This window comes from Leopardus geoffroyi, chromosome B2 (assembly GCF_018350155.1).
Source record: "Leopardus geoffroyi isolate Oge1 chromosome B2, O.geoffroyi_Oge1_pat1.0, whole genome shotgun sequence".
Classification (NCBI taxonomy): domain Eukaryota; kingdom Metazoa; phylum Chordata; class Mammalia; order Carnivora; family Felidae; genus Leopardus; species Leopardus geoffroyi.
The window spans coordinates 35,645,543-35,655,140 of NC_059332.1; the positions used below are offsets into that span (position 1 = coordinate 35,645,543).

The following is a 9,598-nucleotide window of genomic DNA, read 5'->3' on the forward strand; positions in this document are numbered from 1 at the left end:
CTTCAACGTTTATTTATTTTTTTGGGACAGAGAGAGACAGAGCATGAACGGGGGAGGGGCAGAGAGAGAGGGAGGACCCTCCTATTTTTTGATACGACCTCAGCCAGAGCATTGAGGGCAGTTTCCTCATATTCTATTGCCACTACTGTTGCTTTCCAAGGTTGTTGAATATATACATATATATATATGTATTCATATATATATTCATATATATATATTCATATATATATATATTCATATATATATATGAATATATATATATATATATATATATATATATATATAGTAGTATATACATATATATTTCTTTTTTTGAGTAGGCTCCATACTGGGCATAGAGCCCAATGTGGGGCTTGAGCTCACGACCCTGACATCAAGGCCTGAGCTGATACCAAGAGTCAGACACTTAACTGACTGATCCACCCAGGTGCCCCAAGAATGGATATATTTTTGATTGACTTTTCTAGTTCTGGGATCTCAGTGAACCAGGAAAGGCCCCTACAGATAGTATGCCCAAGACCATTCCCATCTATTATAGGGTTGCTTGGACTTAAAATCCAAGTCCCTCTTAGTCAGGGATTAGACTCCTGACCTGTTTAAGGCAGTGGCTAGGAATGGGCCCAATTTAGGGATATGGGTCCTAGGGAAGTCATATTATAAACCTCCAGTAGATGGGACACCTGGTTGGCTCAGTCAGTTAAGCATCTGACTCTTGGTTGCAGCTCAGGTCATGATCTCACGCATGGTTCCTGAGGTTGAGCTCCAAATCAGCACGGAGCCTGCTTCAGATTCTCTATCCCTCTCTCTTTGCCCCTCCACTACCATTCCTCTGCTGTCTCTGTCTCTCAAAAATAAATAAACTTAAAAAAAAAAGGGTTATCATGCATAGTAGTTGGGGGGCTGCACACAGGGAGTCTGCTGTTAGTCTCCCTAATCTGAGTAAGGTGGGGGCAGTTTAGATGGGTCTGGAGAGGAAATAGGGTGGATCTGGCAGAGACTCAGGATCTGGAGGGGATAGAGTTGCAGATGGGGCTGAGGGCTGGGGACTTCAGGGCAAAGGATCTTTGGGGCAAAGGGAAGTCTATGGGGTCTTCAGGGGTCCCTCCAAAAGAGCATGGTCTTACCCTTTGGGTTAGATAGTTGGATAGGCTTAAACCCACCTTTCTTCTGTAGTCCCTTATTCTGGTGGAGGGCCATAACGCCTTGTATATAACGGATCTCATCCCATCTCTCTTCCTCCTTACAAAATAGGTCTAACTGAAGTATGGTATTATAATTTAACAAGCCATTTTCTGGCTTCTTCTCCTGGTCTCCTAGTTGGTACGGAGGCCAGGCAGTATTACAAAAGAACACAAGTTTTCTTTGTCGTTGGGGTATACCCAAAAGGCTTCCAGTAACCCAGGAGGCACCCTAGCAGGTGGTCTGACAGGATTGATGTCTGGTTCCCCATATCCTTGGATCTCTGCAAAGAATTTGTCTCCAACTGCCAAGAGGTCTATAATAAGGGTTAGTGGAGACATAGACTTGCTGCTCTTAGCACACTGAAAATTCCCTTCTCCAGAAAGCTGGTAGGTAAGCGCTCCCAGTTGATAATTTAAAAGTGTACATTCGGGGGCGCCTGGGTGGCGCAGTCGGTTAAGCGTCCGACTTCAGCCAGGTCACGATCTCGCGGTCCGTGAGTTCGAGCCCCGCGTCGGGCTCTGGGCTGATGGCTCAGAGCCTGGAGCCTGTTTCCGATTCTGTGTCTCCCTCTCTCTCTGCCCCTCCCCCGTTCATGCTCTGTCTCTCTCTGTCCCAAAAATAAATAAACTTTAAAAAATAAAAATTAAAAAAATAAAATAAAAGTGTACACTCGGGGCACCTGGGTGATTCGGTTGGTTAAGTGGCCGACTTCAGCTCAGGTCATGATCTCACAGTTCGTGAGTTGGAGCCCCGCGTTGGGCTCTGTGCTGGCAGCTCACAGCCTGGAGGCTGTTTCGAATTCTGTGCCTCCCTCTCTCTCTGCCCCTCCCCTGCTCATACTCTGTCTCTCTGTCTCTCTCTCAGAAATAAACAATAATAATAATAATAAAAGATGTCCAGAGTGGACACTGACTCCATTCAGTGAGTCGAGTTGCAGGTACCTAACACATTAGGTGCCAAGAGGAATTCTCCTATGCTGTTCCCCGCAGGTTCCCCAGCAACACAGACCGCATGACCTCGGTGAGCTGCCTACCGTGTCTGTCACCTGTTGAGAGCTGGAGGACCCCAAAGGGTTATGTCCTAACCGGGTATCCAAAATACGGTCCCCCAAGTTGGGTCCCCTTCTTGGTGGGTGTGAAGCACAGACACAACCAAGCCAAAGAGTGGGAAAAGGAAGGGTTTTACTTGCAAAAGTTGGGAGGACACCGGGGACGTGTCCCAAAGCACTATGGCTCCAGAACAGTGGAAGTTTTAAGCTAAGGCTGCATGCATATTCACGAGAAGGAATTCAGCATAGAACTGGGCCCAAGTCACCCTAAGCTGACAGGTCCTAGTTGACTGAAGACACATGGGACAGAAAGGTCAGCAGCATCAAAGAGGGCCACTTATGTCCCATTAGAGTCCCGGGGAGGCCTGGGACAGCTGTGCTCCCTCAGGAATTTTCTGCACCAAGAAGCCAGCAGACCAGGAGAGGTCTGGGCCAGACGCCAACCCTGCTGAGGCCGAGGGCTCCCAGCCACAAGCTTTGGGAATTGGCTGAGCTTGTTTATTTTGGGGGGGGGGGGTGGCGGGGGGGCACAGAGAGGAAGCCTCTGTGGGTCTTGCAAAAAGCTGGGGCCGGGTTAACATTCGGTGTCAGCTAGGCAGCTAAGCTTTCCCCTTTGGGGTAATACGCTGTGGTCCCCTCCTGGGGGTGATGCCCTCTCCTCAGAGCCCCCCAGCCCCCATTCCCTGAGCCATGCAACTTCAGACTAGAAGAGTAGCAGATCCCATTCAGCCCCTGGGAAACTCCTGCCTCTTTCCACCTATTCAAAACAGTTCTTGTTTACCAAGTGCCAAGTGTTTGGCTTTCATTTTATTTATTTATTTGTTTGTTTGTTTGTTTGTTTTATTATTTGTTTTTGAGAGAGAGACAGAGGGTACAAGTGAGTGAGAGGCAGAGAGAGAGAGAGAGAGAATCAGGGTCACCCAAAACGGGGCTGGAGCTCACAAACCATGAGATCATGACCTGAGCCGAAGTCAGATGCTTAACAGACTGAGCCACCCAGGTGCCCTGGCCTTCATTTTGTTGAATCTCCCCAGAAATTCTCTGAGGTTCATGTTATCTCATTTACGTATGCATGAAGTGAGGCTTGAGGGGTAAATGACTTGCCCAGCTAGTGAATGACAAGATTAGAGCCTGGGTGGCTCCGACCTGCTTCTGCCCTCACACGGGGGTGGGCACTATATTTAACATATCAGTCCTATCTGTAGAGGCAAGTTTTGAGACTGCCATTCTTATTTTTTTAATGTTTATTTTTGAGAGAGAGAGAGAGAGAGAGTGCATGCGTGTGCAAGTGGGGGAAGGGCAGAGAGAGAGGGAGACACAGAATCCGAAACAGGCTCCAGGCTCTGAGCTGTCAGCACAGAGCCTGATGCGGGGCTCGAACCCACAAGCTGTGAGATCATGACCTGAGCCGACGTCGGATGCCCAACTGACTGAGCCACCCAGGTGCCCCCTGCCATTATTTTTAAGTGAATTCGGTCATTCAAGTGTCTGCTTTTATTTATTATCATTTTTTATGTTTATTTATTTTGAGAGAGAGAGAGAAAGCACATGCAAGCAGGGGAGGAGCAGAGAGAGAGGGAAAGAGAATCCCAAGCAGGCTCCGTGCTGTCATTGTGGAACCTGATGTGGGGCTCCATTCCAAAAACCACGAGATCATGACCTGAGCTGAAACCAAAAGTCGGACATTCAACCAAGTGAGCCACCCAGGTGCCTCCTGGGCCCTGTCTTTCTGAAGGCAGGACCCAGAATCACAAAGGTAACTCATCGTATGAAGAAGGTGGGTTTCCCACAGAGCCCTAGAGGTGCAGATACTGTGGGTTCTAGGTGATGAGGCCCGTGCCCTCAGGAATTCAGACCCACCAGCTCCCAGGAGCCAGGTGGCCCTCCCGTGGTGGCTCCCTTCCCCGGGGACACCCACACTCCCCACCATCTTAGGGGGAAGACTGAGGAGAAGGGTCCTCAAAACTGCTTCAGAAAGAAAGAACGCTAAGGGTTTCCACACAGAGGTATCATTTTTAGTTTGTGGCAGAATGACGGGAAGGAGGTGTGAGGGCCCAGGATTTGGGGGTAAGGGGAGGCAAAGGCAGGAAGTTATTCCACAAGCTGGGGAAGTACGGGGGGATGAAATTGGCTTCCAGAGCTGCCCCCCACGCCACCCCACAAAAGCACCATAATGGCAGTAGAGACTTGACTTTGGATGGAGCCATTCCTGACTCAGTTCACTTCCCAACAGCACTAGGTAGAGGGGCCTTGGAGGGGCTCGGGTGAATCTGCCCGGGGGGTTCGTGACAAGCTGCAGATGTCACATCCCTTGCTTCAGGCTGAAGAGAGTGAGGAGCAAGACGAGGGAGACCAGAAGAAGGGCGACTCTTTGATTCAGGACCAGAAGGAGGAGAAGGAAAGGAGATAGCGTGTTGGCAGTTGCCCAAAACACGGGTCTGAAAAACCAGGATGGCGGTTTCCAGGTGAGCGGGTGGCCTGGGGTGCAGGGGGAGGGGCCTAAATCAGATTGGGTGTGAGGGAAGGAGGCCTGGCATCTTCTCTATGATCCCCTTATTCAGGACCATCCATTTTCAGCATTTTGAGCAGGCTGGCTTTGACCCTGAGTACACGGTTCCCTGATGCTCTTTGAGGCACATGTCTGTCCTTTCAAAGGATCTGTGTCTTTCTCACCGACTGCTACCCCTGCTTTGGAGCCACTGGGATGAAACGAAGGTAAAGTTCTGCTCTCGCTGTACCGTCTGGCGGCTGGGACTATGAAAGCCATGCTCCCAGGGGAATTTCCATTCAGCACCAGGGAACTTTTGTTTTCATGCAGATAAGGAATGTGGCAACCAGCACCCGGAATCCTAATAAAAGAGCAAGCCAAGCTACGCTGGTGAGAATGGGAACTAAAAAATAACATCCAAAATCTAAGAAAAAGAGGCGCCTGGGTGGCTCAAGTCAGTTCAGCATCCGACTTCAGCTCAGGTCATGATCTCATGGCTGGTCTGTTCGAGCCCCATGTCGGGCTCTGTGCTGCCTGCTCGGAGCCTGGAGCCTCCTTTGGATTCTGTCTCTGTGTCTCTCTGCCCCTCCCCAACTCATGCTCTGTCACTCTCTCTCTCTCAAAAATAAGTAAACATTTAAAAAATTAAAACAAAACAGTTATTTATAAAGATAAATAAATAAGAAAAAGCCTCGTGCCCAAAGGTGAGTCGCTTGCAGCTGTCCCTGAGTCCCCCAGTGGTCTCACCTTGACACCTGACTGGGTAAGCTGCAGCACGGTCCTTCTCCAGCATATTTTGCAAACACTGAAAATGGTAATCATAAAGATACAGAGCAAGCTGGAGAAATTATTTACAGCAAATTATCTGGGGGAAAACGTCAGGAGGCAACACTGTATGTGTGCTGTTGCCTTAAGGAAAGAGAAGGGAAACATACCAAGGCTGTGCTTCTCAAACCATCCGAGGTGAAGGACCAGTTTGTTTTTGTAAAATTTCCAGTCCACCACGAACCAACAGTTTGGAGAAATACCATAAAAACAAATGCCAAACACACATCTATCAAAGGACCGATACTTTTAAAAACTCTCAAAATCCAACAGTGAAAAAACCCAAACCAATCCAAGCTGGAAATGGGCATTGGACACGAACAGACCCTTTACCAAAGAGGATGGCAAGGAAGCACATAAAATCATGTTCGCTATCATTATCCACCAAGAAATGCAAATGAGGGGGCATCTGGGTGGCTCAGTCTGACTCTTAGTTTCAGCTCAGGTCATGATCTCACGGTTTGTAATTTCGAGCCTCGGGTCGGGCTCTGCTCGGATAACACAGAGCCCGCTTGGGATTCTCTCTCTTCCGCTCTCTGCCCCTACCCGACTCGTGCTCTCTCTCTCTCTCTCTCAAGTAATAAATAAATAAACTTTAAAAATTAAAAAAAAAAAAAGGAAATGCAAATGAGATCCTCACTGAGGCCTCACCAGCACCTGCTGGCGTGGGTGCAGGGGTGTCCTAGGGCTGCATAACGAATCACCACAAACCGGGTGGCTGAAAACAACAGAAATGTATTCCCTCACAGTTCTGGAGGCTAGAAGTCTGAGATCAAAGTGTTGGCTGGGCTCCCTCTGAAGGCTCTAGGGAAGAATTCTTCCTTGCTTTTCCAGCCTTTTGGGGCTGCTAACAATCCTTGTGTTCCCTGGCTTGTAGCTGTATCACTCTGCCTCTTTTGTCACATGGCTTTCTTCCCTGTGTTGTCTGTGCCTTGGCATGGCCTTCTTGGAAGGACACCAGTGACTGGATTTAGGGCACACCCTAATCCTGTATGACTGCTCCTTAATTTGATTATATCTGCAAAGACCTTATTTCCAGATAAGCTCACATTCACATTCACCCCCTCCTGGGGGTTAGGACTTGAACATATCTTTTGGGGGGGGGGGGCACGTTCAACTCACAACAGTGGCTAAAATAAAAAATAGAGTTAACTACAAATGCTGACAAGGATGTGAGGAGCTGGGTCCCTCATACACTGCAGCTTGAGAACAGTGTGAAAGGGTTTTTTAAATCATTTACTTATTTTTTAAATTTTTTTAAAATTTATTTTTGAGGTGGGGGGGGAACAGAAGAACTCACTAACCACGAGATCCTGACCTGAGCTGAAGTCAGACACTTAAACGACCGAGCCACCCAGGTGCCCCAGTTTTTTTTAACGTTTATTTTGAGAGAAGGTGAGAGAAAGTGAGTCGTGGGGTTGGGACAGAGAGAGAGAGAGAATCCCAAGCAGGCTCCGCACTCAGCACAGAGCCCAACGCAGGCCCTGATCTCACCAACCGTGAGAGTCGAAATCAAGTGTCACAGTAAATGTGTACTTACCATAAGTCTCAGCGATCACGGCCTTGTGCGTTTATCTCAAAGAAACGAAAACTCATGTTCGCACAAAAATCTGTACACGATGCTCATAGCAGCCTTATTCATAATAACCAAAACATGGAAACAACTCAACTGTTTTTCAGCCAGTGAAAAGTTAAACCATGTACTTCTAGACCACAGACTACCGTTCAGCCATATGATGGAGTGAGCCATTGATACTTGCAACAATGTGGATGGATCCCAAAGGCATTGACGCTCAGTGAAAAAGTCAATCTCCAAAGGCTACCTGCTATATGATTCCACTTACAAATTCTTACAATGATAAAACTATAGCCATGGGGACATAAGGAGACCGTTGCCAGGGATAGCGTTAGAGGTGGCAGTGTGTGACTTTAGAGGGGTAGCAGGAGAGGGTTGCTTTAAATTCTGTCTTGGTTGTCGGGAGGTCTACACGATCTGAGATCAAATTGCACAGAACTACCCACACAGACACGTACACACATTCACAGATAAGTGACATCTGACTAAAGTCTGTAATTCAGTTAACTGTACTGTACTAACATCAGCTTCCTGGCTTTGATATAGTGCCACAGTTATAGAAGATGTCACCATTGGGGGAACTAGGCAAAGGATTCATGGAACTTTATGTTCTTGTTGTGACTCTTTTGAGTCTATGATTATTTCAAGATAAAAATAATTAGAAAAATGAAATGGGGGCCCCCGGGGTGGCTCAGACAGAGAAGCACCTGAGTCTTGATATTGGCTCAGATCATGATCTCAAGGTTTGTGAGATCGAGCCCCATGTTGGGCTCTGCGCTGACGTTGTGGAGCCTTGCTGGAGATTCCCTCTCTCTCCACCCCCACTCAAAATAAATAAATAAATAAATAAATAAATAAATTTTTTTTTTAAGAAAAATGAAATAAAAAACATATACCAAATACAAGCCCCAATTTTTAGTTTAGTTTTTGTCTTTTTTTTTTAAATAGGCTTCACACATGGAGCCCAAAGAGGAGCTTGAACTGACAACCGTGTGATCAAGACCTGAGCCAAGATCAAGGGTTGGACACTTAACCAAATGAGCCACCCACATGCCCCACAAGCCCCGATTTTGAAATCACAAATTCCAGGGGCGCCTAGGGGGCTCAGTCTATTAAGTGTCCAACTCTTGATTTAGGCTCGAGTCATGTTCTCATGGTTCGTGTGTTCAAGCCCCGCACTGGGCTCGGCGCTCCCCTTAGGAATCTCTCTCTCCCTCTCCCTCTGCCCCTCCCCCACGCAGGCTTACACTGTCTCGTTCTCAAAAATAAATAAACTTCAAAAATAAATAAATCACAGATTCCACAGGCATAGAACAACTACACTGCTGTAGGAGCTTCTCAATGCTCACTCTTGTCTTCTGCACGTGTCGTGCTGAGGAGCTGTAACGAACATCTGGCGCCATGGCATCAGGCCATGGACCACACTTTGAGTATCACCTGCTCAGAGATAAAAAGAAAATACTAGAGGTGGAATTTTTTCCCCCTCTTTGGCTTAACTTTTTCGTGGTGGAGTGACACCACTCTATGAAACGAAACTTGATTTAAAATATGTGTGGATAATAACCCCATAATAATAAAGAAATAATAATAAATATATATTTATATAAATTTCTACTTAGAAATAAATATATGTATAAATTTACATTAATGAAAAATTTTTTTGATTTATTTTATTTACTTATTTATTTATTTAAAACACATAAGTGACTTGGGCTCTTTAGTTTTCCTTTTCACAAACAGCAGAAAACTCCTTGGAAAAGAAATAGAAATCTAGAGGTTTTCCAAAGGTTAGCTCACAACTATTTTCTCTTTGGTAAAATAAGCCCAGGTGACAGGAGACACATAGACTTCCTTTTAAAACATACCAGACAATGGGGCGCCCGGGTGGCTCGGTCGGTTAAGCGTCCGACTTCGGCTCAGGTCATGATCTCACGGTCCGAGGGTTCGAGCCCCGCGTCGGGCTCTGTGCTGACAACTCAGAGCCTGGAGCCTGTTTCAGATTCTGTGTCTCCCTCTCTCTGTGACCCTCCCCCATTCATGCTCTGTCTCTCTCTGTCTCAAAAATAAATAAACGTTAAAAAAAAAAAAAAAAAATCTAAAACATACCGGACAAGTGTTAGCCACCTACCGGGAAAGATTTCCTCCATCAAGTTTACAACAGTGGAAACTCAATCAATTCCATAAAGAAGTCTAAATGACGCTATCTTAGAACAATATTCTTTGTATTTCAAATATTCCCTTGAGAAAGTGCTTGATATTCTGTCCACAAATTAGCCATACAGAGCTAACTGGTATTTATTTATTTATTTATTATTTATTTATTAAATATGAAATTTATTGTCAAACTGGGTTCCATACACCACCCAGTGCTCATCCCAACAGGTGCCCTCCTCAATGCCCATCACCCACCCTCCCCTCCCTCCCACCCCCCCATCAACCTTCAGTTTGTTCTCAGTTTTTAAGAGTCTCTTGTGCTTTG

At 46.5% G+C, this 9,598-nt stretch overlaps 1 long non-coding RNA gene across 2 annotated transcripts; it reads left to right on the forward strand.

Moving 5' to 3' along the window:
- Positions 1-3,861: 3,861 nt before the first annotated feature.
- LOC123608295 lies at positions 3,862-5,235 on the forward strand. Of its 2 annotated transcripts, none has more exons than XR_006717175.1 (3): positions 3,862-3,986; positions 4,551-4,695; positions 4,792-5,235. It is a non-coding gene; the product is annotated as an uncharacterized LOC123608295 (long non-coding RNA). The 2 variants fall into 2 exon arrangements; XR_006717176.1 differs by having other exon boundaries at positions 4,886-5,235.
- The last annotated feature ends 4,363 nt before the right edge of the window (positions 5,236-9,598 follow it).